The 23,080-nt window shown below is 44.5% G+C and overlaps 1 protein-coding gene across 1 annotated transcript in view; it reads right to left on the reverse strand.

Annotated features, from left to right (window-relative positions):
- The window catches only part of PLCL2 (phospholipase C like 2), a 190,833-nt gene extending 167,759 nt beyond the window's left edge, over positions 1-23,074 (reverse strand). Inside the window, exon 1 of the mRNA XM_024747559.1 lies at positions 22,975-23,074. The gene's annotated coding sequence lies outside the window, so the exon portion shown is untranslated. The remainder of the gene's footprint in view (positions 1-22,974) is intronic.
- Positions 23,075-23,080: the final 6 nt, after the last annotated feature.

Genomic DNA, 23,080 nt, shown 5'->3' on the forward strand with positions numbered 1-23,080 from the left:
AACGTTTGGGCAAAGGGTCCTGACAGGGGTGGACGTTTTCCAGCGCCTGACTAGTAACACGCGTGATGCCACCGGGCTGCCCTCCTGGCGGTCGTGGCTTTGCATGAAGCTGTGCACTCCTCCACGGTGCTTACAATCCGCAGCACACGGGATGGGCTCGTCTGGTCAACACGCAGCCCTGTGAGGTTGTGTCCTTCCTGGGGGATAAGCCGGCACAAGAACGAAATTCATCATCTAGACCCTTTTGAACACAGTGGCCAGATCAGTAGCCAGAGGTTATCGTGAATAACACAGCAACATTTAAAACTATCAACTGGCAAGTTTTAAAAGCATAATCATTAGTAAAACCCACAATTTCAAAATTTCCTTTCACGGGACAGTGCTTAGATCATAAACAGAGAGGCGGATGATAAGGAACCCAAAACTAAACTAACGTAAAAGTCAAACTCATTTTTAGACAACAGCACGTGAAAATAATTCATCTGAGCTGCCAAAGGAAGGAAACAGGATTCAGAAGTTAAAAGGACGATCTCTTCCCTCAACTCTACAACAGGGGGAAGAAAGAGAAAAAAACACCTTCCAAGTCACCACTGACCTTCCCCAAGCCTGCAACCGCATGGCTATGTTTTAGACTGGGTGGAGTAGAGAGCAAATAAACACAGCTGCTATTTGTAGCACACTTTTCCTGGCCACTCTGAAATTTCCAAGTCACAAATTATTGCTTGTTATCTTTTCAAGTAGATTTTTGCTCAAAGAATTCATAGACGGCTTCTCAGAATCAGGAGGAGACATATGTAAGTTCCTCTATAAAGCTGACTTATTTTAGAAAATAATTTATTATGTAGAATGTATTATATATTCATAAAGCAAACTAGAAAGAATGCTTAAAATATTTTCCATTGCATACGCTCAAAAGAGTAAATCTTCCTAAATTCTGTAGAATATTAATTACTGAAGTTAATACAGTAAATTTTTAAAACTCAAATTTTACTAAAATTTTGAAAATGAACTCCTTCGCCAAAATTAACAGTACGATAAACCTAGATCGAAGATGCAAGTTACGTATTCACTGATGCAAACTTCTCTGCAAAACTTAAATTCACAACACGCTCAATGTCTTCTCTGAACTTTACTCAAGAATAACAGATAGGAAGTAAAAAACAGCATATTTATTTGGATATTCCACTTCTATATACTTCAGAAAGAAAATCGGGGCCAACTTATCCACTGGACAGTAGGGACAATGCTTAAGACCCATATTCTTAAGAAGCCCACAAAAAAAGGTTTACTTTTATTTTAAAACCAGAAAGAATAAAAAGAAACTTTAAAATGCTTTCATATATAACATGAATAGATTTGTCTTTACACCAATACAGGTGCAAAAGATAATTTTAAAAAAATTTTTTAATGGAGGAAGGAGCCCACATAAAGAAAAGGGCCTGGACCCATGTAAGTCAACACGCAGCCCTGCTACGTACACACCCTTCCTGTCCCAGAAGCCTTTCTCTGTGGACCTGGATTTTGTTCCTCAAAGCAGAAGATGGTTAGCGGCGCCCTGGCTGGGCCCAGAAAGTCGTGGGCACCAGTCAGCAACCATCCCTCCATGTGCAGGGACCCCCTCCCATCTCCAACCTCTTCCAAAGATGGGGGCACCGAACTAACAGGCTCCCCATACGCTGCCTATACCCTGATGAGGCTTAAACAGTAAGCTGGAGCCACAACAGCACAATCTCACTCTGAATCAACTGTTTGGCTGCTTTTTTAAAATTTCAGATGCCTTTGAAAACTGACAAAAACTTCTCAGAAACAGAGGCACATACCCACAGATTCTGCATACAACTGATTGCACCATTGGAAATTCACTACCTTCACATAGAAGATTTTTTTAATTTTGTAAATAATACTTCCCAATCTCATTTTAAATACAAAATTAACTGGTTGCTTCCAAAAAAAATGGAAATAAATCTAAACAGTGCATATGAAACCGAAAGTACACTATATTCTAAAAGAAAATTCCAACTAGAAGGCAGCTACTTTGCTTTGGTACTGAAGTTGAAATTGGGTCCTAATCTTTGACAGTCAATGTGCTTTGACTTCTAGTTTCCGTGTTAATCATAAAAGGTGTGCGGTGCCAGGCGGAATCACAGCCTACTCTGCCAGCAAGCTAGGAAAGGCGTGTGTGAAGGAGTGTGAAAATCCCCCAAACCTCCCAGCTCCATTCACTCTGCATCACTCTCTGTGCCCACACACCACGGGGCCGATGCTGTCCCTGTCACGAAGCAGAGGATTCAGTCCGCATTTTAATGTAAAACCAAAATAACCTTCAAAAGCATTCTGTGCTGCTTCCTTAAGAGCCTGCCCCAGCTGTGTCCCTGACTCTGGCCAGCAGACCTCCTTGTTTATCTGCTCCCAGGCTGGCCTGGGGGCCAAAGCACTCCTAGTTTTCCACCAGCATCCATCCTGGTGATGGCAAAGCCTTGAGCTGAAAGACGGGCCTCATTCAAAGGGCCAGATCACCACCAAATAAGCCAACCCACCAGGAAACTCCTCCCATGAAAACAGGCATTTCCCTTTTTAACAAAAAACGTGCGCGTTCTGACACACACACACTCTGCTCACGGCTTGTCCTCTGTGTTAACCAGGGGATTTTACAGTCTGCTCACATCTTTGTCAAGATCTCTTTAAAAGGTTAGGAGTGAAAGTCATGGCCTGGCTCTGGCCAAACGGACAACTTTGCAGGCCTCGAATGTGTTTTAGGGATCCTGGCTGGCAGGCTTGACAAAACCGAGCAGGGACACAGAAAGCTACATGTTCCCGGGACACATGGGACCTTTACCACCCAGCAGCCAAGCCAGATTAGCTGCCCCGTGTCCAGGTGCTCCCAAGGTTTTCTTACTGTCACAGTTCTACAGATCAGAGATCTCCGTGGCCACTGCACTTCCCACAAAGAGATCACAAAAGATGAATTCTTTGAAACGCCACCCACGCGTAAGCCATGAACACCGTATCAGGTGGCTGGAGTAAAGGATGCCCGTGGGCTCGCCCAGGTGCAGCCGGAAGGGACCCGTCCTGCCAAAGCCCGCTGTGAAACATCAGAAATGTCAGCAGCCTTGGGCACGCGGCACCTCGGTAAGGAGACCGCTTCAACTCTTTTCTCTGTACTCAGCCACAAACCCAACCACACCACTTCCCAGAACTACAACTTTACGGCTCTCTGGCCGGGTGTGGCTTCTCCCACCCACCACGTGAAACACAACCCTGCTAAGCCTCTGCTCTGTCCTCCCAGCATGTGAGTACCTACAGCCGAGCTCACTAGAACCCCTCCTGACCCCACACTGTTCCGTGCAGGGACCTTGCTGTACAACCAGCACAGGGGTTTCGTGAGTCACCATACCAGCAGTGAAATGAAAACGAAAGGGCTAGAGCACCGATGCACTTTGCTGTCTTCAGCATCTCCCAATGTAAGAAGAGACAGATGTCTAGGATCTTATGGCAGAACAGGTCTGCTTCAGTGCCTGTCAAAGGGGAGCTAAACTAGTTCCATACATGAAGGTCACTCCAGGGGTGACCTCCAGTCCACGCAGAGTATCATTTTACCCCACCTGATCCTCACCTGTGGCAACATGGCCTAGTACTATCTTTGGCACAAAAAAAAAAAAACAAAAACACTTCTTTCACAGAAAGAAATTTCAATGAGAAAGAAATTAGTGAGGAAAAAACAGTAAATCATGGATCCCAGAACAATAATAGTCTAAAGATTATTAGAGGGACTTCCCCGGTAGCGCAGTGGTTAAGAATCCGCCTCCCAACGTAGGGGACACGGGTTCGATCCCTGGGCCGGGAAGATCCCACATGCCATGGAGCAACCAAGTCAGTGCGCCACAACTACTGAGCCCGCGTGCCACAACTACTGAAGCCCGTGCACCTGGAGCCCACGCTCCACAACAAGAGAAGCCACCACAACGTGAAGACTGCACACCACAACGAAGAGTAGCCCCTGCTCGCCACAACTAGAGAAAGCCCATGCACAGCAACGAAGACCCAATGCAGCCAAAAATAAATCAATGAAATAAATTTTAAAATATGTATAAAAAATAAAGATTATTAGACTCCAAACTGAAACCTTAAAAGAAAATAAGTTCTTCACGTGGATTCTCCATTTTGAAACGCTTAAAAATTATCCCTGTCTGGCTCACAAATAGGCCTATTCCTAACTCATAACACCTTTCCTATAAGAAACAAATGTTTCTGAGCCAGATACCAATTAAATTTTGCTTTGCAAATTTAAGTGCACCAATGCATGGCAAGTAATGATAAGAGACTTGCAAAGATTAATTGGAGGTTGAGGGTAGAGGCAGATGAATACCTAGATACTTGAATGATTCCCTTTAAACCATTTCAGAATGAAAATTAGAAAGTTACACTTAAGAGTCAAACATTTTAATTCAACCAGCCTATGTTCTTGCTATAGAAACTGTGCACTTCCTTAGTTTTAATAGCAATATACATCAGAACCGATCATTTCTTTTTTAAAAAAAAGGTAAATGGGAGCATTTTTCTTTTATTTTCTTTTTTTTGCTGTATGTGGGCCTCTCACTGCTGTGGTCTCTCCCGTTGTGGAGCACAGGCTCCGGACGCGCAGGCTCAGCGGCCATGGCTCACAGGCCCAGCGGCTCCGCGGCATGTGGGATCTTCCCGGACCGGGGCACGAACCCATGTCCCCTGCATTGGCAGGCGGACTCTCAACCACTGTGCCACCAGGGAAGCCCTCTTTTTTTTATATATAAATTTCTTTATTTACTTTTGGCTGCATTGGGTCTTCATTGCTGTGCACGGGCTTTCTCTAGTCGCAGCGAGCGGGGGTTACTCTTTGTTGCGGTGCGTGGGCTTCTCACCACAGTGGCTTCTCTTGTTGCGGAGCACGGGCTCGAGGCGCACGGGCTTCACTACTTGTGGCACGCGGGCTCAAGAGTTGTGGCTTGCAGGTTCTAGAGCACAGGCTCTAGGTGTGCAGGCTCCAGTAGTTGCAGTGCGTGGGCTCAGTAGTTGTGGTTCACGGGCTCTAGAGCGCAGGCTCAGTAGTTGTGGCTCACAGGCTTAGTTGCTCCGCGGCATGTGGGATCTTCCCGGACCAGGGCTCGAACCCGTGTCCCCTGCATTGGCAGGCGGATTCTTAACCACTGCACCACCAGGGAAGCCCCATTTTTCTTATAAAAGAAGAGCTTGCTGTAATTTCTTAAGCTTTCCAACTCCTTTTTAAAAAATACTCTTTCATCCAGACTGACTCCTTGACCATGAAGAAAGGAGAATGGATGAGGGTACCATCTGCCAAGCTACGTAGCTCCAGAAAAGGACCAGACAGGAAGGTGGGAGCAGGGTAAGGAAGGGAAGGTCAGATGTGTTGCAGTGAGATGCCGGGTGACAGGGCAGAGGGTGCCGAGTGGACAGCTGTTCCTGGGCTGGAGGGCAAGCCTGAGGCAGAGACATCACCGGAGAGTCCCCGTGGCTAACTGCAGCTGCGGCTGCTGGCCTGGGCCGGGATGAGGCCTGCAACAGGCAAGGAAGCCCACTACCTGGTGACCCTCGCTGGAGGGACTGGGTGGGGAGGTAAACACCAGGAGAGGCAATGGAGCAGGAGGGCGCAGTCACTCTTTCCAGACACAGCTGAAGAGGGGAGAGGGAAGGTTCTGGTCTTGCATGTTTGTTAAGAACCTGAGTGTGTTTACACGCTGATGGGGACACATAAGCACAGAAGCAGAAGTTACAGACACAGGAGGGAGAGGATGAGACCTAGAGGCAGGGCGGTGGAAGAAGGTAGCCCCCACCCCTACAGAGGGAGGACCGGCCAGGGTATGGGTCCCAAGGACAAGGCCCTGAGGTTTCTCTAAGAAGCAGGAGGTAAGGCTGTGTCCAAGGATGAGAGGGAGGAGGTGACAGGACGGCCTCCCAGATCTCCTTGCCAACAGTGGCCCATTAGTAGGCACTGCCCACCCAGAGTCAGGGCTGCAGAGGCAGACCGTGTGAAGCGGAGTCCTTCCCGCCAGCTCAGAGCACGGCAGCCTGTGACCCTGTCCTCACCGGCTCACATGGCCTTGGGAAAAGGACTGCCCCACACAGCTGGCACACGCAGCCCCCCACGTGATGACGGGTCTTTAGTCACGGAGGCAGTGCCCTCCACGTGGCTCTTGAAAGCAACAGGTGGCCTCCAGAATGGCCAGGCGTGATGCTGTTACTTTCCTGGAATGACAAATAGGTCCAACACGCTAAATATTTAGTGCAGAAATAATTTTTTTTTTTAACTTCAAGGATGTCCAGATGCTCTGCCTTATCATAATAAGCAGTGAAGTGGTTGATTTATCTAAGCAATAACAGGGCAGAGACAGACGTTCAAGGCATTAAACTGCAGGCCCTTTCACAGCACAAAAGCAGCTCTTCAGTGTTTTGATCAGCCAGAGAGTCCACCACCTCAAACGGGCACTGCCCTAAGATCACCTTTCGATGATCCTGGTTCGATTTTTGTGCCTCATTAATTCAGCGGGTGAGGAAGGAAGTGCCACCTTCCCAGTTTACATGGACATGACGTTTGAAGGTCTCTGGGCAGCGTGGAAGGGACAGGAGGACAGGGCCACAGGGCAGGGACCTGGGTCCACAGCCCAACCTTGCTCACACATAAAAGGATGCTCAACATCACTAATCATTAGAGAAATGCAAATCAAAACTACAATGAGGTATCACCTCACATCAGTCACAACGGCCATCATCAAAAAATCTACAAACAATAAACGCTGGAGAGGGTGTGGAGAACAGGGAACCCTCTTGCACTGTTGGTGGGAATGTAAACTGATACAGCCACTATGGAGAACAGTATGGAGGTTCCTTAAAAAACTAAAAGTAGAACTACCATACGACCCAGCAATCCCACTACTGGGCATATACCCTGAGAAAACCATAATTCAAAAAGATGGTGGAGATTAAAGAACTATGCAAACGTGAGGTGTTACTAGCTTACACATGAACTTTCACAGATGATTTTTTTTTTCTTTTTTGGTTATGAAGTATTGTTACCACCGTTTTATGTTTTCATAACATCTTGCTTTGGGAGTTTTAAAGTTCTTTCTAAACATTAGGACAACCATGCAATGAGGAGATTAACATGTAGCTTTATTTCAATTTATAGAGAATACAGTGAGATATAAAGAGTCTTGCTGATTTTCTTAAAAGTCAAAATATGATCTAAAGTTCGGATTTTCTGTCTTCAGTAGGAATGAGAATAGAATAAAGAATAAAATAAAGTGTAATTTGTAATTTCATTAGTTAAAAATTGTATTGTCTTTTCAAATCCACTGAAAAATACTAAAAATACAGAAATAACTGTATTTAAATGATTATTATCACATTGAGAGACTCCCTAAATTCTTCTCTGAATTGTTACTTTGTCCAGGAAAAAAATGAAGGTCATTTCCTTCAGTATCACAGTCACTGCTTAGGTCATAATAGAACCTTTCACAACTCTGAGATTAAAACCTCACTGGCTCTAGCCTGGTCATGACTAAAACCGTCAGGCCAACCCACCAGCTCCCAGTGCTAAAAAATGATAAAAGTGACCGGCTGGGGGACAAGGCACAGGGCCTGGGGTTATGCATTTTCACTTCAAATGGTAAGTAAATCAAAACCAGAATGAAACGAATTAAAAATATGAAACCAAAACATGATATTCAAATAAGGTGGCACAGGGAGTACTGTATATTATAGATGATAAGAGAAGTGGGAAATTAAATGTGACCTTTAAAACAGGATAGAGTCTCTCATTAGGATTTTTAGGATGGAGAGTGAGTGGTGTAATGGATCTATGAGTAAACTTATAGGAACAGCACAGATCTTTCTCATGCAAAGAACTGAAACAGTAAACTAGCAGCAACCGAATCACTCAGATAAACAGATCCTCCCGAGATTTATACAGCCTTTACCTACCACATCAGAAAGTCACCCAGAAAGTACTGACCCAAGTGCCCAAAACACACCTAAGAAATCTGGCAGACGAGAATTCATGTACCTCTTACGTGCACAAGAGGAGAAGGCGGACTCCTCTGGGTGCATTTAACATTACGATGGGGCAGAGGCACAAACCCCAGATGAGAGCCCGGGGCTCCCCACCTGCAGCTCCCGTCCCCACAGAACAGAGCCCTGAGCACCGGAACTGGAGTCCTCGTCTCAGGCTTGAGGCTTCTGCAGAGGAACTCAGGGAGTTCAGCCTCCCTGCCTACTTGGGGCTGTTTTGTTGTTGGTTTTAAACATGACCCCATGGTTGGCTCTGTTCAGATATAGGAGAAAAGCCCAAGGCTAGACTAACAGTCCGCTCTATACACGACATCGGCCCTGCTGTGAACGCAGATGCTTGACTGTCCCTCTCACTCTTGAGATGCCCCATCCTGCCCAGGTCTCACACCTGTCTACTGATGCTGTCTGCACAGGCTCCACGTGGCTCCAGCGGCCGCAGCTCCATGGCATGTCCCAGGGCTGAGCTCCTGTCCACCACAGAGGTGAGCCGGCCCCCGCAGTTGTGTAACGGGGGGGCATCACCTCAGCAGCCATGGATGCAGGGCACCCAGAGCCAACCGTACCTTTCCTCACACCTCTGTTCTCCTCTCTACCACCTGGAAAGCACAGCCTCCACTAAATGTGGGTGCCCTGGCAGAGCACCAGGGGCCGCCGGTGGATTACAGGCTGGCCAGGATACTGATCCTGCAAGCCCTCACCTTCCATCCCTGGCCGCGTCACAGCTGGGTGGGGGCCTGTAGCCACAAGCCACCTCTTCAAACTGAGCTGTACAACGACATCATTCTCTGTCTGTAGCCTGGTGTAGAAAAGGTTGAAAGCACTCTTTTGGAGCATAATGCATGGATCCCACGGCCCCTGGCGCTCGTAGGAATGGCAGGCCTGAGAGTCGCCAAGTCCTATCTGGGTCCGGAGCTCTACCGCAGCCTGTTATTTCGGGGACATCTCCTAGGCCATCTCCCTCCTTGTTTTACCTTGCCGTCTGGCAACCAGCAAGATAAACGCACTGAGGTCAGGGCACTGTCACAGAGGGAGGACACTTCTCCTCCACTAAGTGAGAAGCCAGCCAGCAAGGCTACTTGCCTATTTCTCTCGCTTTGTTTCACCTTCTTGCTTCTAGTCCCCTCAGGGTATCATTCATCAATGGCAGGTATTCTTGCGGGCAAAAGGGGTATTTAACGATTAAAAGTAATCTTCAACAATACTTTCTTCCCTAACAGAGAAGACGGGTAAGAAGATCTGGCTAATTACGCTATAGGAAAGGAAACCCCTCCAATTCTTAGCTTGGTAAATATTAGGGAGTACTAAACTTTCACAGAAAGATTGTAGACTTTCTCCCCCAAAGAATGTTAAAGCTCATTTCTACTCTGCCTCCCATTTACAAATAAGTAAATAAAACAACAATTAGAGGTGTATCAATTATGTACGAATAAGTGGGTCCCAACCACAGCCAGGAAGGCTCGAGAACACTTCTGTGCTGCCAGACTGTGCATCCTCCGGCCTCCAGAGTCCGGGGTCTCCAAAGACTCGGCCTTCCCAGCCAGGACAGGGGGACACAAGCTTCTATTCTGGAATATCCACTCATGTTAACCTGGAAGAGAAAAACAATTGACCTAAAAGGATGAGCGTGAATAATGGTGGCCTGTTGATAAGAGCAGCCAAGTCCTGGAGAAACAGCACACGGCAAGTCACGAAGACCACGAATCCGCAACACTGATGTCTCCACGTGACTGAAAATATATTTTACAGATGCTCTGGGAGTTCAGCGGTCACTCCTCCTGACCGCAAGGGTCCGTGTGGCAAGAGGAAAAGGTTACAGCATTCAGAAAGTAGACGTTCACCCGAAGATCAAGACACACCCACCCCGACTGTTGGCACACCGGCACGGGATGTCCTGAAGCATCACCAGATTGTTCTCTTCCTCCCAGCATAAATTACCTGTACAAACAGACACCTGTCTTCAAGGGTCGTCGTATAATCTGCCACGAGTAAACAGCATTTTTACTACACGTCACCGCCTGCGGTGGTTAAAGTTTGAAATGTACAATCAGCTCTCTCTAGAAACAGTGCTCATGCCTCAGCCAAATTAGTTCTTTCAAAAAAATATCCCTCCTGCAGAGGTCTCCTTCCATGATGTAGAACGTCCTGGGTACACAGAGGTCTTTTCTCTTGTGAGGGATGGACCAGGATATAGTGGCCGCACAGTGAAGATCAATCCAGGTAGATTAAGGCCCCAAATAATGAACCCAGGGCCTGGATGAATGCAACATACTCCTTTACTTGGATCAAAAATACATTCTTAAGGTACAACGATTAGCACAGAGGGCAGACCACCATTTTTACACGTAAGTCAGTTTCTCCAGATTTGACCTGATGCACGGGAGAGCCATCAGTGTCTTACACACCCCCTCGGAAAAAGGGCAACTCAACTCCTCGAAGGAGAGGCTCCACTGAGGCAGCTGAAGGCTGCACCCTACCCCTGCGCCCTACCAGCCACAGGATCACCAACCAACCGCCTGTCACCTGCAGGATTCTGGGGCTGCTTGTTCTGTCATACCTAACAGAGCTGACCAGTCTGAGACCCAACACAGGAGAAAGGTTTCAGCTATTTTCAACCCTGACCATGCCCTGAAATCTCCCAGGGCGCTTTAGGGAAACCCCGGAAATTCTGATTTAATTGGACTAGAGTGGGTCTGCACGTTAGTGCGTTTTAGAATCCAGATAATTCAGGGTCCTAAAAATTCCAGTGTGGCCCATTTGTAGAGCTGGTGTTCTCCCCACCTGAAAGAACATTTCGATGGGACAAGATAAATGCCGACAGAGCCAAAACTCTGCTGGCCACCTGGGACCCCGGGTAGATGGCTCTTCAGTGGCCAACACAAAGCTCTCGCTTTTGCCTACAAACCTGGATAACTGGTTTCTGTTTGTTCACTGCTTTTGAGACCAAAAGTGCTCTCTAGAAAGCCGTCTTGCAGAGAACAGGTGCTCCACAAAGGAGAGGTTCTCAAAGTTTTGTGTGAGCAGCACACTTTCGAATAGTAAATCTTTCGAGCGCACCAGAAGGGATGAAAACGCTCAAAATCACACCAAACCGATCGTCAAAACTCCCAGCGATCACAACAGAGTAAGATGACGCCAGTGACCAACACTCCCTTCACCACTGTGTCAGCCCGCCGCCCCCCCTCCTTCCAGGCCCGGCTCCTGATATGTTCTCAGCACAGCCCAGCAAGGATCCCGTCCTCCTGCTGTTCCAGCCAGCGTCTCCCCTACCCCCCAACTCCACACCATCACACAGCTTGGGCCTCCACCAGGCCTCGCTGCAACCCCACTGGAGCGAAAAGGTGTTTTACGTGTTGATCGACAGACAGCAGCAAACTATGAAAGGCAGTGTCCTAAACAGTGCAGAGTGAAGCAGCCTGTACGCATCTAATTTTGATTTATTTTCTCAATTGTGTAAATCAACTTATTTATTGAAGTATGATATACCTCTGGAAGCCAGGAGTGTGTGCAGTTCAACGGATTTTCACAAAGTGGAACCACCCTCAGATCCAACAACCAAAAATCAGTGACACCCAGAAGCCCCTGGGTCCCCCCTCCCAGTCATGAGCCTTAAATGGGACCACTATTAGGACTCCTATCACCAAAAATCAGTTTGTCTGTTTTGGAACTTTATATAAACGGAATCATACAACATGCATTCTTTTTGTGTCTGGTTTCTCTCCCTCAACATTATCTTGAGAGGCTAGAGCGGTACATGTAGCAGTCATCTGCTCTTTTTGTTGTTCCTGTCTGTCTGTCTGTCTTTTTTCTTCATAGTATTCCATTGTGTGATATGCTTATTTTAAAAGATGAGCATTTGGGTTGTTTCCAGTTTGGGGCTCTTACAGTTAATGCTGCTACAAACATTCTTGTACATATCTTTTGATACACAAATGGCCTAATTATCTGTTGGGTATACACCTAGGAAGAAAGACAGTATGAACGAAAGAATAGGCAAATAGACCAATCTAACAAAACAGACTTCAGAACAAACCCACACATATAAAGTCACTTGATATATGACAAAGGGCCGATGCAGTGCAATAGGGAAATGATATTTTCAAATAAATGGTGCTGGATTAATTAACTGGATATTTACATGGAAAGAAAAATCTTGACCCCTACCTCATACCACACACACAAATAAGTTCCAGACAGACTGCAGAGCTAAATTTGAAAAATAAAGGTTCTAGAAGTTAAATAAATGAATATCTTCATGGTCTCAAGCTAAGTTAAAATATCATACACAGGACAACCGTAAAGGAAAATGCTGATAAACTGGATTTCACTAAAACTAATAAGACTTATTATTCATTAAGAGGTGCCCCTTAAGATAATGAAAAGACAAGTCACATACTGGGAGAAGAAATTTTCAATATACATATCACACAAAAGACATACCCAGAAAATGTAAAGAAGTCCCACAAATTAATTTTTTTAAATATAAAAACCCCAATTTTTTTATATGGGCGAAAGATAGGAATAGGCATTTTACAAAGGAGAATATACTAATGGCCAAGAAAACAGGAAAAGGTGCTCGACATCACTCATCATCAGGGAAATGCAACCTAAAAGCCACAGTGCATTACATAACCATCACAGATACAATTTAAAACCAACAGAAACCACGGACAATGCCAAGTATTAGGAAGCATTTAGAGCAACTAGAACTCACATAACCTGGTGGGTGTGTCAATTAGTTTTGTCAGTTAGGAAAAGCACACGATAATATTTACTGAAGCTGAATATACGTATATCCTATGACATAGCAATTCAACTTCTGATACTATTTTAATGTATAGAAAAAACATTTATGGGAATATACATAAAACCAGAGAAAGCCTTGAAAGAATATATAGATCGCTTTCAACAAACCACCAAAAATTCCAAAGACAAACACATCCGTTAAACCCACATTACATCAGGAATTCTATCAGTTCTGATATGAAACCCTCTGAATGATTCTATTGGTATTTAATATAATCTATTAGCGTGGATTAATAGCAACAAAAATCTAAGCAACTTGCTGTATTTCCTCCAAGAATAACCATTTTAACTATTTGCAAAATTACATCTACTTATGCTCACAGGATATCAGAGCTTAGAAGGAAGATGAAAAAGAAAAAGTAGCAGGAAACCATGTAGAGAGAGTCATAGAGCTTGTGATTCTAATGGTAGCTGCAAACGAGGTCGCTCATCCCTCTGTGGCCACGCTAATTGGTCAAGAGCAACCGAAGCCTCATTAGCAATGTTCATAAAAACAGGCTCCCCCTGCCTGGGCATTTTCAATTTAGAGAGCAGACACCTGCTACCCATCGGTCTCTCACAAGACAGGACTCGTGCCAACCACCACTATGTTATTTGGCTTGTTCTTAATCTTTACTATTTATAAACAGAGTCTTCAGAGTACATATGCATGCACAAGTGTAGCATGTGTACCCATGCAGCTATCTATAGCCAAAAAAACAAATTCTCAAAAATAGCTGTTTGGAAGACCACATCTTGTGCTATTAATACTCACATACTGCAGTATTACATAACAATTTTTTTTCCAATTCTGCTAGGCTAATATGCAAATAAATGAACTCAACCATAGCTAGGAGCTAGATGTACTGATCAGTATGGCCTTGCCTCTCTATAACTACAAAAGAATTTTGCATGATCTCTTTCCGTTCTAAAACTCCCATGAATCTACATGATTAATCACTTTTAAATCCAGCTGCCCGGGTTCTGGGGTGGTAATATCTGCTATTTCCAAATCCGTGTATTTAGCATACTCCAAGAAGATACCTCAGTACTGAACTCAAAGTAATGTGCTGAAGGCATAAACATATTCTATAATTTTATAATTTATATAAATTATGTTTATATAATTTATATAAATATCTTTATATAATAATTTATATAATTATTAAATATAAATAATTTATATTATTTGACAATTCCAAAACAATAGTAGGGATAAATACTAACAGAAAGAACTCACCTGAAAACAAATTGTTACTACTACCTGCTTTACCCTCCAGGACCCTAAAAAGTGTAAATCAAACTTTGTTAAAAAGAGACAAAAACGGGAAATGATTCCCTCCTGAAAAGCTCTGAAATCCATCAAAGGAGAGCGGAGAGGACAAAACCCTGGTTTTGTCCAGGGTAAATCCGGACTATGCTGGGCAAACCAAGACATATGGGGGCTTGGTGCAATAAAACTAATGTCGAGTGCCCTCCGATTATTGAAGTGGGGCTATTGAAGCGGGGCTATTAAGATATGAGCTCAGTTGTACTGACGCATCAGGTTGAGAGAGGCACCAGAACAAAAATCACTCATGAAGCATCTTCAGAAGAAGTCTGAGAAACTTATCTGGGTACATTCTTTGTGTCTCAAAAGATAAGACTTTCAAAACGGGGATGGCAGTGTTAGTGATCTCCAATTCAAATGAAGCTAAATGAGTTTGCTCATCTCAGGATCAACTCTAAATAAGAGAAACTAAACATACCAGGGGCTGCTGATTGAGTATTTACTACAGGCCACACGCTGTTCTGAGTATGCCACACACATCATCTCATTTAATCTCCACGACAATGTTATGAGGGAGATATCCTCGTGTCTGTTTTAGAGGTGGGTTAACTAGACACACAGACTTAAATATCTTGCCCAAGGTCAAGAGGAAGGAAGAGAGGGAGGCAGAATCTGATCCAAGCACCGAACTTCACACCCTCTAGTTTTCCCACCAGTATTCTTCCCCCTGAATAATCCAGACATACAACGTGTGTCCTGAGGACAGACCAAGACCCCACCGTGCAGGCACACCTCAGAGATACTGCCTCGAAGAAGCAAATATCGCAACAAAGAGAATCACACGAATCTTTTGGCTCCCAGGGCATATAAAAGCTGTGTTTATACTACCCTGTAGTCTACTAAGTGGGCAAAAGCATTGTGTCTAAAAAAGCAATATACATACCTTCATTTTAAAATACTTTATTGGTTGAAGAAGAAAAAGCTAACCATCCTCTGAGCCTTCAGTGAGTTGTAGTCTTCTTGCTGGTGGAGGATCTTGCCTCGATGTTGATGGCTGCCGACCGATCAGGGTGGTGGCTGCTGAGGGCGGGGGTGACTGGCAGTTTCTTAAAATAAGCCAGCGATGAAGTCTGCCCCATCAACTGATGCTTCCTTTCAAGAACGATTTCTCTGTAGCACGCAGTGCTGTTTGACAGCATTTTACCCACAGTAGAACTTCTTTCAAAATTGGAGGCACTCTTCTCAAACCCTGCCACTGCTTTATCAACTAAGATTATGTAATATTCTGAATCCTTTGTCATTGCAACAAGCTTCGCAGCATCTTCACCAGGAGTCGTTTCCAACTCAAGAAACCACTTTCTCTGCTCATCCATAAGCAGCAACTCCTCATCCATTCAAGTTTTATCATGGGATTGCAGCAATTCAGCCCCATCTTCAGGTACCGCATCTAATTCTCGTTCTCTTGCTGTTTCCACCACATCTGCAATTACCTCCTCCACTGAAGTCTTGAAACCCTCAAAGACATCCATGAGGGTTGGAATCAACTTCTTCCAAACTCCTGTTAACGTTGATATTTTGACCTCTTCCCATGAATCATGAATGTTCTTCATGGCATCTAGAATGGTGAATCCTTTCCAGGTTTTCAACTGAGTTTGCCCAGACCCATCAGCGGGATCACTCTCTATGGCATCTATATAGCCTTACGAAATATATTTCTTAAATAATAAGGCTTGAAAGTCAAAATCATACCTTGGTCCACGGGCTGCAGAATGGATGTTGTGTTGGCAGGCATGAAAACAACATGTATCTCGTTGTGCATCTCCCTCAGAGTCCTTGGGTGACCAGGTGCATTGTCATTGAACAGTCAGATTTTGAAAGGGATCTTCTTTTTCTGAGCAATAGGTCTCAACAGTGGGCTTAATATATTCAGTATTCACTTGCAGCCATGTTGCAAGCAGATGTGCCGTAATCCAAGCTTTGTCGTTCCACTTACAGAGCACAGGCAGGGTAGATTCAGCATGATCCTTAAGGGTCCTAGGATTTTCGGAATGGTAAATGAGCAATGACTTCAACTTCAAGTCACCAGCTGCATTAGCCTCTAACAAGAGAGTTAGCCTGTCGTTTGAAGCTCTGAAGCCAGGCACTGACTTCTCCTCTCTAGCTATGAAAGTTCTAGATGGCATCTTCTTCCAATAGAAGGCTGTTTCATCCACATTGAAAATCTGTTGTTTAGTGTGGCTCCCTTCATTAATGATCTTGGCTGGATCTTCTGGATAACTTGCTGCAGCTTCGTCATCAGCACTCACTGCTTCACCTTGCACTCTGATGTCACAGAGATGGCTTCTTGCCTTAAACCTCATGAACCAACCTCTGCTAAGCTTCGAACTTTTCTTCTGCAGCTTCCTCGCCTCTCTCAGCCTTCACAGAACTGAAGAGAGTTACGGCCTTGCTCTGGACTAGGCTTTGGTTTAAGGGAATGTGGTGGCTGGTCTGATCGTCTCTCCGGACCACTCAGACTTTCTCCATATCAGCAATAAGGCTGTTTCGCTTTCTTACCATTGGTGTGCTCACTGGGGCAGCACTTTTAATTTCCTTCAAGAACTTTTCCTTTGCATCCAGAACTTGGCTAACTGTTTGGCGCAAGAGGCCTGGCTTTCAGCCTATCTGGGCTTTCGACATGCCTTCCTCACTAAGCTTAATCATTTCTAGCTTTTGACTTAAAATGAGAAAAAATAAAATAAAATGAGAGAAGTGTGACTCTTCCTTTCACTCGAACACTTAAGAGGCCCTTGCAGGGCTGTTAACTGGCCAAATTTCAACATTGCTGTGTCTCAGGCAACAGGGAGGTGACAGCAGTCAGAACATACACAAAATGTATCAATTAAGTTCGCCGTCTGACATGGGCACGGTTCGTGGTGCCCTTAAATGATTACAAGAGTGACATTAAAGATCCCTGATCACAGATCACCATCACAAACATAATAACAAGGAAATATTTTGAAATACTGCGAGAATTACCAAAACGTGACACAGAGACACTAAGTGAGCAAACGCGGTTGGAAAAATGGCGCCAACAGACTTGCTCGACGCCGGGTTGCCAGAGACCTTCAACTTGTAAAAAGCACGCTATCTGTGAAGCGCAATAAAGCGAACCACAATAAAAGGTGGTCTGCCTGTACAGCCCAGCTGAGATGACTACCCAGAACAAGCTTTACCTAATCCCCCGCCACGTGACCAAGCACTCACAGCCAGCAGGGCCTCCCACCTGCCCTCCTCTGCCCTTCGGAGACAGGTAGGTGCCAGGCGTCCTGCCAGCAGACTGGCCCACTCACACAACTGTTGCTAAAGCCCAGTGTAAGTCATTGTACGCTCTGAGCCCCCTAAAGCTATGGGATTATCCTGCCATAAGGAACAAAGGTCCCACTGAAACCCCCCCGGGGGTTCCGACTTGTCTGAGTCACTGCTAACACCCATGCTGGGTACGACCCTGTCCATTCACCATTATCAACAGCAGAGAAAAGCTGGCCAGGCAGCCTGCACAGTTTCTGATCCTGTGGCCCACTGGTAAAAATATATGAATATCCCCTGTACTACAGAATCCATTAATTCGAAATAAAACATAAGTAGCTGAAGTAATCTGGAGGTCTGGTAGACAAGCAAGTAATGACAGACAAAATTTAGCATTAATAAGGAACAGAGCATCTATTTTTGAACACAGGTATAAAGTAGAGTCGGAAGGGAACACGTGAACGTTCACAATTCATTTATACCTGCATTTAGGCTGCAGATAGCACGGCCCTATTTCGTTGAATTCGGAGGCATGGGGAACTTAAGCGTTAAAAAAAGAACAGTCTCGTTTAGACCCCTTACAGAGCATACAGAACTATAAAAGGAACTGAACAGATTCTGGGAGAGAGCATTCTAAGAAACTAACTCAAGAGGCCAAGATAGGCAATTTAAAAAATAATAATAAACAATTTCCTGTTGGTTGTCTATCTGGACCTGGTGAAAAGCACCACAAGTCAAGCATCACTGTTTGGAGGGGAGGCTGGAAGACAGGGAAGGGCAGAAGCAAAAGGGGTAAGTAATTTTTAGGGTCTGAAAATGAACACCCCCTAATGACTTCTGAAACTGAACTCTGAAGTGTGACGAAAGCTCTCTGAGTGGCTGAGACTCACGGCCCTGCGCCCGCCTTGCAGCAGTTATGGAGCCTGGACTCCCTCACATGCATCAGTACAAAGCCAAGTGGAGACTTGCTGATTGGCTACCAGAGTTTTCTGACCTAAATGACCAAGGCTGCCTGTTTAACCAGACAAATTCACTCTGTGATCCAGTTACTGTTGGTTGAATATTCATGATACGCCCACAGGTTTGCTGGGTGTACAGCTGTCTCCCCCGAGCCCCCATTCAGAAAAAAAAGTCTAAAGTCAAATGCAGATATTATTCTTAAGATAAAATTCAGAAAATGGTTATTGAGTGCTTGCTTTCTGTGCAGAACTGATAAATACAGCCCAGCTTTGGCCTGCAAAGAGTCTACTTTATTTACACCATAATGTACATTTTAATTATTTTGTTTAAATATGCATAATAGATGTGAAAAGCCTGCTAGTTCCCCATGATGCGGTGCTCAGCATCAAGACATAGGGAATCTACGTTGGCGGAAAGTTAGCAAAAGCATTTCCCCTACACACCGTGACACTATAATAAGGACAACAGTGATATTAAGAAAACTAAGGGCTGCCACCCTGGACAAGGTCAAACCTTTGGTCCCAGCGAAGCCAGAGTCTCTGGTCAGGCAGCCATAACAGGTGACTAGACAGCTGCCTGGCCATATTATCTGCCAACTTCTTCTGCCAGAAGAAATTGAGATTCTTTTTTTCCCTTCAGTATCCCCTACATTTAAAGGGGAAAACCAAATCTGGTGTTCCAAACCACCAATGCTTCCTTAAGTATACAAAAAAATTAACACTGCCAGTGTAATGTGGGGGTCAGTGGAGTGCCCAAGCGGGGTACAACAACCAGCTCCAGCACCCTGGACAAGCGGTTAACCCCTCTGAACTTGGGGTTTTCTTCAGCTTCCATGGTTGGTGCAAGACCAGGTCACAGAATCAAATTAAACACTTTTCATGTGTTTTGCACATAGTAAGTGCTTAATAAACAGTGGCTGCTGTCATTACTTTTAAATACCAAAATAGTATAATGGCTATACTTCCAACTTATTTTTTTTAAATACCCAAATCAATAGTTGTTATGGTCAGGGGATAGGGGGCAGGGAAGGCTGCAAAGAGACTTGGAGAATTTTTTGAGATGATAGAATTGTTCTAGATCTTGGTTGTGGTAGTGGTTACATGACTTACATGTGTTTGTCAAATTCCATAGAACTAGACACCAACGGGAGTGAATTTTATTTTATGCAAATTAAATCACCTCTCTTAATGTACCATCCAAAATATTTAATTAGCTTTGACTAAAGTAAACCATCCAAACTAATAGACATTTTAACTTCATTTATTTCAAAACTTAAAAAGAAATCTAAGGCTTAAAGTGTTACTTCATATTTTTAGACCAAGCTTCTGAATTAAAGGATGGAGCTATTTGTAAAAAATGAATGCCATCTGAACAGCTAACCAAATTAACTGTTTCAAAATAAAGCGTGGACTGTATTGAATGGTGTGATGAAATGAAATATGGAAAGAGAAAATGAAAGTGACGTTTTCGTTTACTAGATTACTAAAGATGACAAACATAATGGCTTCTCCCCTAAAAATCTAGTAATAGGCCTTTGAGAATAAGCTAAAAAGTGTGACACTATTTTCAACAAGCTAAGGAAAAGTAGAAAAGTCTGGTGATGAGTTCCATGATTTATTTTTCTTCTCAAGGTACTTAGAAAGGTCTGACCAGGCTGCTCACCCTGAATTTCCATCGACACTCTTACCATAAACAAGGAGCTCTTTTAGTATGGATCTGTGCATCTGTTTTGGCAGAAAATGTAGTTTTACAATTTACAATTTCTTACTCAACACCACATTTACAAAACAGATGGAGTTCCAAAGAAATAATTTTAAATAAGGAATATCATTCCAGTCAGCCTACAGTGGATTTAGTTCCCCTTCTTTGCCCACTGTTTATCCCATTTCTGCTGTTATTTCTCTCTCTGATTTGGGGATCCCCACCTAAGAGGAAGGTCAAGACTGTGATGAACTAGGAAACAGGCATAGCCGGACACTGCAACTAATGCAACCCCACGAACACCAGCCTCTGATCCTTAGTGAGCACGCACGCTCCGCGCCATGCCCTCAAGTCCGCCGTCATCACCAGGCTCACTAATCTACTCCCGCCTCTCCCCTTCCATCACCTGACTGCATTCATCCCTTTATTCAAAAGAAACCAAAGAAAGATGTCACCACTGCTTTTTCACATGGGCTCCTGCTAAGCTGTTTATTACATTTTAACAAAAGTGAAATGTAATTCTGCCATTCGTGTGACAAAAATACCTGTGCATTATTTGCTGCTTTATGAAAGTCGGTATTAAAGTTAAAGATCTCTTTATTCTATTACGTTATTAACTTGATGCTGTCATGTCTTTAGAAAATGCCACACTAAATTTCTAAAATCTTGATACCTCAAGACGCCAACTGAAAGGGAGTAAATACCAAGTAATTACCTATTTAAATATAGCATACTCCTCCTCTAAAATCCAGGCTTGATCAACTTTCAACACTATTTCCATAGTTTTAAAGGGTGATTAAGAAAATGCACATTGAAAATAGAGGCAAGAAAAAGGAGTCAAGTCATCTTAGGAGATACGAGACAATACATAAGATATGCGACTGGTAAATCCCAATGAGCCATTTTAAAAATTTAAAGAACTTAGAGAAAATATGTACTTTCTTATCATTTGTCCATTCATTCAGGAAGCAACCTATTGAACCCCTACTACATTCCTCACAATGTATATCTAGGGCTACAACTGCAAACAAGGGACCAACTGCCTCCATTAGAAAGAAGACAAAGATATCTGGGAAACTTTCAAAATTCCAGTGATTTCTGAATTATTAATCATTTCCCCATGTGCTTCTAGCATCTTCAATGAAGAAATGATATCTACCAACAAGTTCTCAATTCCACATGTCAGAAATGTTGGCAAACCATCCTTCTTCCTAACCTCCCATGAATGCAAAATTAAAACAGATGCTGTTGTAATTAAATAAGTTACACTGTGAACCACATGTAGACAACAATTAAATCTGAATTTTTTTTTTTAAAAAATAGTGCAAGATCAGGCCCTTCAAAAAAATTGAGGGAGAGGAGTTAAAATGTGGTCAGCTTTTATCTTCTCTGGAATTTTTACGTCAGAAGATTTCATTAACACTGCAGTGCAAAATCACCACAAATATCTAGTAACCAATAAAAACAGTTATGACACATAACTCTGTCAATGGGTATTGAGTACCACGCACGGTTGAAAGCAACTTCCATGGCAACATAAGCGAGAGAGTAGAAGAAAACGTTAAGTCACTAAAAGCTAGGTAGGTATGCAGCAAAAACCTCTTTTGCTTTCCTTAGTTAAACTCTAAACGCCTGCTGCAGATAGGTAATACACTTGATCTTTAAGCCCTCCAACTGTGCCCTTGCTCAGCCATAAACCGGGCCAACAGATGACAAAGCGAAAACCAGTTTCACAATTGCCTGTTACATAGAGTAGCAAGGTTGTATATTTCACTAGGTAACTGCAGAGGCTGATAATACCATCAGACACTACATGCTACTCAGAAGGTTTCTGTAGGTCCAGTTAAATTTCAGATACCACCAGTGCCAATTCTCTTCACTGTGGCCCGTTCTGCTCTCCCCCTCCCGCTGATGATCTGCCACAGGAAGGTGGGGACAGCCGTGTCAGGGTGCTTTGATGCTCACCGTCCTGGTGACCTCTCAGCCTTCAGACAGCAACATTTTCTATTTGTTCCAAACTTGAGCAGAAAGAGCTAGCCCTTCCTAAGGCTCTGCTCTTCTTAGCTCATCAATTTTTTTTCACTTCATGTCAGGAGAAATATGTTTGCACTGCAGACCAAAATGTAATATTAGAACGAAACCATCACAAACTCAGGAGTTCCTTACATTACTCCTGGAGTTTAAAATGCACAAAACAATCGCTGACTTCCTTTTGCTAAATAACCCCAGGCAAAAGATAGCAAAACCAAGCAAACTACCCAAAAGAACTTCCACAGAGCTGGAGGCCTGCCTACTGCAGCAAGGAAAAGATTAAACCGTGCAGGACTGTAATCTCTCAGCGCCTCTGACCCTAAGAAAGCCGAAATGGGCATTTATGTTCAGAAACCTGCTCCATTTCTCCGTGAGATTGAGCGACCTGGGATTTTTTGCACCCTCTGAGTCCAGCTGTTTGCAAGAGGCAACTATAGAGCGATGAGAAGAAACCTATTAAATAATCTCTGTTCACTGCCTGGGATTTTTAAGAACATGCTTTCACATGGTAACTGTTTTTAACATACAATGGAAACCTTGCAGGGAGTCTGTTACCAGCCGAGGCTACCACAAGAGAGCGTGCCCTGCCAAGCAGGTACAGGCCATCATTCCAGGCCAATCCTGGGAGAGGTGACATCCCTAAGTTCCGCGGGGGATGTCTGAGCACAGCTCCCTGCACATTCAGGACCACCTCTCCATTCTTCCCAAATGCCATATGCACCCAGTCCCCGCTCAACCACTCCAAGCACCAGCGCACCCCTGGCTCCCGTTAGCAGGGGGCTGGCTCCTCGTACACCCCCCTCCTGCCACCACTACTCCCCTCTCGGGTAAAGAGCCCCCGCGGACGGCGGGGGGCGGGCGACGGGTGCCCCTCGCCCACCTACCTTGATGATGCTGCTCCGGCGGGGCAGGCCGCCCGGCTTGCTCTCCCGGGGGAGGGGGCAGGCGGCCGGGCCGGGGGTCGGGGCGAGCGCGGCGCCGCGGGGGCCC

This window comes from Neophocaena asiaeorientalis, unplaced genomic scaffold (assembly GCF_003031525.2).
Source record: "Neophocaena asiaeorientalis asiaeorientalis breed wild unplaced genomic scaffold, Neophocaena_asiaeorientalis_V1.1 scaffold33, whole genome shotgun sequence".
Lineage (NCBI taxonomy): Eukaryota > Metazoa > Chordata > Mammalia > Artiodactyla > Phocoenidae > Neophocaena > Neophocaena asiaeorientalis.